The 6,927-nt window shown below is 34.0% G+C and overlaps 1 pseudogene; it reads left to right on the top strand.

The window, feature by feature from the left end:
* Window positions 1-891: 891 nt before the first annotated feature.
* Window positions 892-6,664, top strand: LOC108259162 (high choriolytic enzyme 1-like; annotated as a pseudogene).
* The last annotated feature ends 263 nt before the right edge of the window (window positions 6,665-6,927 follow it).

Genomic DNA, 6,927 nt, shown 5'->3' on the forward strand with positions numbered 1-6,927 from the left:
TTCTTTGCAAAGCAGATTGTGTTTGTTTGCAAAATGGTATATTTGTTTGTTTAGTTTTGGCACAAATGTAACTCCATAGTGCAGGTTGAATATTTTTTCCCTGACTCTAAATGGTTTATCAATGACGTGAGATGTATAATGAAAGAGAGATTTTCAGGATGTAGAGGTGTATAGTGTCAGGAAGTTGGTAAATAAACTCCAGGAAAAAAAATTAACAAAGAAGATGAAGCTGTTAATGTTGAACTTTTTGACAAAACTAGTTACTTTGGCCCCCAGTATGACTAATCTTAAAATTGGAACTTTCAACTTAAATGGTGCTAGAGACAGTCATAAAAGAATGTTATGAGTTTCTTAAACAAAAACAAATTGATGTTATGTTCCTGCAAGAAACGCACTGCACTCTAAAAACAAATGTTTTGTTTAGTCAACAAAAAAATAACGCAACAGTTTGCATAAATCTTTTTGAATTATGACAACTTCTAATGAAATTATGTTCAATGAACAAGCTACATTGAGTCAGAGGAATGACCTTTTCTTCTACACTCAAATGTATTTTCAATTAACACTTACTTAATAATATGTAGAATAAACACATCTTTAAGTTGATTACTTATAAAAATGAAGTTGATCCAATTATTTTTATTCCACATTATTTCAAAGGAATTTAAGTGTTATGTACTTAATTACCATAATTACAAACACATTTTTTAAAGTTGACAACCCTTTAAAAATGTATTTGCTCTGAGATATTCTTCAGTAGTTTATACCTTTCATATTTTTGTTAATTTAATAGCTCTTATGAAATCAATTCATTCAACAACAGTATTGTTAGACAATTAACTTTTTTTTTTTTTTTTTTTTTTTGAACTGCAGTTTTAAGACAATATTTAAATCTTGAAAAAAAAAGAAAAAAAAACATAACATTTATTTTGCCTCACAAATTATTTAAAAAAAAATTGGCCATATTGCCTTGGGAAATTAAGTAGTAAACATCCTGAAATATGCTGTCACAATGAATCAGTTATTCCATCACAGCAAAGTTATTGGCCTTCACATATTTGAAACCGAAGTGCCAGGGTAAATCTGTAAATATATTAATTCTAGTTTTAAAATAAAACATCTGTAAACATTCTGTAAAACATAACAAGCACATGCTCATTAAATATTAACTTTCAATGGTCAAAAATCTCCACATGGTCCTGCAGCTTTTTTAAATTAATTTTTTTTATAATTTTTTTATTTATTTATTTATTTATTTATTTTTTTTACACAATATAAGAAAGACCTTTTAGATCAATTGTTCAATGATCACGGTACTAAACTAGGACTGTATTTGATGGCCTTTTGGCAATGATGGCCTTTTGGTTTTTCTGATGTAAAACAGTAAAATAGAATAAACCAAGATAAATCATGTCAGATCTTTTTCAACCTTTTATGTGATACAGCAAACAGCAAAATTCAAGTGAAAACAGAAACTATATATGATAAACTCATTGTACAATTGTCCACACCCCTTATGGAAAACATAAAACAAACAAAAAGAAAATAGATGTTGGATAAGATAGAGAAAGTAGAGAAAATGCTTTAAACTAGTTATTTTCATTATTATTTATCATCTAGCACCATGGCGCCATGTTCTCTGTGCATAGTTGCATTTCTATGTGCAGTCGCCAAACGTTAGATTACCTCGTTATGTCACCGTATTTCATTAAAATAAATAAAATACTTCTACATGTAAGTTTCCAGCCCATCATCATTTTATTAATAATACAGAGTAAGAGCACCAAATTTCTTGGTGTTCACCTGATGGAGAACCTTACCTGGGCCCTCAACCGCAGCTCCATATCCAAGAAAGCCCAGAAGTGCTTCTGCTTTCTGTGAAGGCTGAAAAAAGCCCATCTCCCACCCCTCATTCTCACCAGGTTCTACAGAGGAACCATTGAGAACATCCTGAGCAGCTACATCACTGCCTGGTTTGGAAATTGCACCGTATCAGATCGCAAGACCCTGCAGCGGACAGTGAGGACAGCTGAAAAGTTTGTTGGGTTATCTCTTCCCTACATCATAGACATTTACACCACACGCTGCATCCGCAAAGCCACCAGGATTGTGCATGACCCCACACATTCCTCACACACACTCTTCACCCTCTTGCCATCTGGCAAAAGTTACCGAAGAGTTCAGGCCCTCATGGCCAGACTGTGTAACAGCTTCTTCCCCCAAGCCATCAGACACCTCAATACTCAAAGATTGTATACAGATTGGACTGACACACACACACACGCACATACACAGGCTGAACGGAAAACCATACCATTCCCATTGCTATTTTTGCACATTTGTGTATAGACTGTATTGCATTTTTGCTGCTACTGTGCTTAGAAAAATATTGCATTTAATTTCTTGTCACTATTCTACACTTTACCTGGCTGCTACTGCAATAATTGCTATGTCCATATTTGGGATAAGCTAATCAGCTGAATACTAAGGCATAGCATGTTATGTTTACATTCACAGCATTTTTAAATTATATTGTTACTCTTCTGCACCTATCTTTTATATCACTTCCATACTAGAACTGTGTACTGCTCAGCTCTACACTGTCACTTACTGTGCCTAATGTCCTGTTTAGTAGTTATTGTACTGTCCTGTGTTGTTAGCACATGTTTGCACATGCACTTTATGTAAAAATGTGTAGGTTTTATTTAGTTCTGTGTCATCACACGTAGTTAGTCTGTTTTTTTATGTAGCACCATGGTCCTGGGGGAACTTTGTTTCCTGTTACCATGTACTGTACCAACTGTATATGATTGAAATGACAATAAAAGCCACTTGACTTGACTTGACTAGTGTAAAACCAAATGATTCACATGACACCAAAAGTATCAATTTCACTATGATTTGGACTCACCAGAATGTGAAAAGACCTAAAATACAGTCATTCTGGACATCTGCTTTTTAAATATACATTGTTCATTAGAATAAAAATGGATTTCAGCCCAAGTTTCAACAGTTTAAATATTTCAAAGAAGTTTCAAAAGTGTTTTAGAAAAAGTATTGCATGTGAAATGTCAAGGGGAAAAAACAACTAGATTTTTGTGTAAGATTTTCTAGTTCCGTTTTTTTTCTGGTTTGCCATAACCCTTGAGATGCTGAAGCTGAGTTATGTGAGAGAGAAGTGGTAAACTCTTATGAGTGTATTTAAGCTGTACTTTTGCATGAGCATTCTTCAGTCTTGGTGATGCTACACTGAATGTGACTCTCATCATGTACCTGATTCAAAGCATCATCCTGCTGCTGCTCAGCATCAGTCTAGTTCAGAGTCATTCCATAAAGGTGAGCTAACAGAAATTAACATAAAATACATTATGAGTAATTTAGAGAAAATCTAAAAAATTTCAACTATCGACATGTGCTTAATAAAAATGTCAGCTCAGACATTATAAATATTTATCAACCAGGCATTGCTTAATGAGACCTCTGAGGAGACTGGTAAGATTCAGATTCTTAATTAATTTATCTGTACAGTTTTGAAATTTTACAGCTTTGTTTTACTAATATCACTAAATCCATTTCAGATAACAACACTGACCAGGATTATTTCTCTGTATCTGCCATAATTGAAAGAGCCAACAAGAATGCTGGCAAGATTGGAAAGAGAGAGAGAGAGAGACATACAGAGAGACGTATAATGTATTGTAGGTATTTTCATGACCATTGGTTGGGTTAGAATGAGTATAAATAAGCTATATATATATATATATATATATATATATATATATATATATATATATATATATATATATATATATATATATATATATATGTATATATATGTATATATATATATATATATATATGTATATGTATGTATGTATGTATGTATAAAATAATAAACACTGATCATACCCACACAACCCTTTATATATAACCTTTTATCAAAAGGTTATACAACTAGATTTCACTTATGGATTCAACATCAGTATTTTATTGGTAAAAAACAATTGTCTGACCTATCTTACAGCAAATTACTTCTGTTTCAATATCCCTTTCAAGAAATGTATTCTGCTTTCCTCTGTGCTTTTGTTATTGTTCACTATATAAATAAAATATTTTATTCATTTTAATTAAATAGATGATGTCTACTTCCAATTAATAAATGTTTTTGTGGAAAGTACATTTTCACTAGACCTAGTTTCACTGGTTCTGGGACAAGTGTTAAACATGCACACATTTATACAATGTCAACAATCAACACAATACAATCAACAGTAGGATCTTTAATCGAAAGAAATGTAGGTATAGCTTTTAGTATTCAGTCTTATTAAGTAAAACAGGGTTTTTTTTCCCTTTTTTTCATTTTTAATGCTGTTTTCTTAAAAGATGTCTGAAAAATGCATAGACTAAAAATCCTAGTGTGAAGTATACAATTGTGCTTTACTGAACAGGAAAGTCAAAGGGTGAATTCTCCATTATACATGTGACATAGCAGTATACACTGGGCTCCAGAATGCAGATCCATGTACTTCTCATGGGTGCAAATGGCGCAGGGGCAGTGACGGGAAGGTTAATTTGCCCTTCACCATTTCCAGGGAATATTGTGAGTATCACTTTTTACCTGGCTTCAAAGTAAGATGTGTCAGAGCTCCATTAGCTGTCATTAACAAGATTCTATCTTTCTGACAGCATGCTCTGAAAAAAGAAATATCCTGCGTGGGCTGGATTCCTTCCAAAATTCGACCTGTATCCAATTGATATCTCACACCAATGAAGAAGACTACATTGATATAATCTCAGACACTGGGTATGTCAACAATCCTAATATTGGAGACCATTTTTCAGAAACATATTTTCAACATTTGCTTTAACTCCCATCCCAGTTCTCATGTAATGAAAGCAGGCTTGAGTATATATTCTTTGCTGTACAGGTGCTACTCTTACGTGGGTCGCAGGGGTGGAAGGCAGGTTGTGTCCCTAAAACGCAGTGGCTGTATTTACTATCACATCATCCAACATGAGCTTCTCCATGCTCTGGGCTTTAAACATGAGCAGACTCGTAGTGACCGTGACAAGCATGTCAAAATCCTCTACGAAAATGTTATACCAGGTGAGCAGACCAAGAATTTCACGCTTGCTATTTCTGGTTAATAAAGTTTGTTTACTTTTGTTCTATACACTTTTCACTGTCTGACAGTGAACATTTGAAGTTAACCTAAAGAAAAAACATTGATTTTTGCCATCTTTGGCATAGAATTATAGCTTGGAGAGCCAGTGCTTCTGAGAATCTCTAGTGGGAATTGTGAATTAGAGGGCCATTCAACAGATTTTTCCTAGTGGATGGAAACTTTCCAGACACAGCAGAGGAAAGGACAGTTTCCAGGACATTTAAAGGACCTTGCACCTGAAGGTCTATCACTGTTAGATCTGATGCATTGTGTTGAGTTTTGTGGACCTTGTAGAACTGGTTATCCCTAAGGCATCCTTAGGTATCCCTGAATTAGAACTATCATAACTATTATGAACTATAGTGCAGTAGGTCATATTGAAGCATTTTGAGTTTCCATTTATGGCTCCATAAATGGAAACTCAGAAAGCTTCACTATTAAGTGGATAAATAATTTCCATCTATTTATCAAGAATGTATTGAGAAAAAATGAAATGAGAAAGAGAGAGAGAGAGAGAGAGAGAGAGAGAGAGAGAGAGAGAGAGAGAGAGAGATGCACACAGTGGTTTATGCAATGGTATTTGTTCTGCCCTTTGTTCTGACAGTCAAAGAAGACAAAGGAAACAACAATATAATTATGTGATTAATTTATTCACAGACAAAAAACACAATTTTGATAAAGTTGACACCAACAATTTGAACACTCCATATGACTACAACTCTGTCATGTACTATACAAGGTAAAGTATTATACTCTTTAAACAAAACATTAATTACAAACAAACTGTGTTGGTCCAGGTATGCTTTCTCCAGGAACACGATGCCGACCATCGTCCCTATACCAGATAATGATGTTCCCATTGGACGTGCCACTGAGATGAGCCGCAATGACATTCTACGTGTTAACAGGCTCTACTGCAGTTAAATGAGTCACTCTTAACATCACCAGTGTGATGCTTAAGATGTTTTTACAAACTACTTGCAGAAAATGGTCAGGTTTGAAAGGCTCTGCTATTGATGTATTCTGATATTTTATTCTAATCTTTTTTATTTTCTCAATTAAATGTTTTTTGTTGTTGTTGTTGTTTTTTTTTTTTTTGCAAAGACTGTTGCAAGAGCAGCTGTCTGGGCATATTTTGCTGAGTTTCTGCTTAATTTGATGGTTTATCAGTTCTGCTATTATGGAGTTTGTTTTCATTTTTCATCTGCAGTTTTACAGTCAATTAAAAATAATGCATACTAAACATCAATGTCTGGATTCATATTGTGATACTCTGAATAGGTGATGGGCCACATCACGCTATCTGTCTTAGTTGTCATGTTACTTGTTCCTTGACTGAGAATTGTGTAAAAAACTGAACACCAGCACAAGTGTGTTATGTAGCTGAAAAATCCCATTTGGAAACCCTCATCCCTATACCAGACAATAATGTTCCCATTGAACGTGCCACTGAGAAGAGCCAAAATGACATTGTACGTGTCAACACGTTCTTCTGCAGTAAAATGAGTCACTCTTAACATCACCCGTATATTTCAAATGCCTTTACAACCCGCTTGCAGAAAATGTTGAAGTTTGAAAAGGCTCTGAAAAGTATCCTGATATAATTTTTCTCAAATTTAACAAATTAGAAAGGGTGTTGCAAGAGTAGCCATCTGGGCACATTTTGCTTAAAATTTCTAGTAACTTTTGATCGTTTCTCAGTTCTGCTTTTATGGAGATTGTTTATATTTTTCAAGTGCAATTAATTAAAATGAATGCATAT

This window comes from Ictalurus punctatus, chromosome 27 (assembly GCF_001660625.3).
Source record: "Ictalurus punctatus breed USDA103 chromosome 27, Coco_2.0, whole genome shotgun sequence".
Classification (NCBI taxonomy): domain Eukaryota; kingdom Metazoa; phylum Chordata; class Actinopteri; order Siluriformes; family Ictaluridae; genus Ictalurus; species Ictalurus punctatus.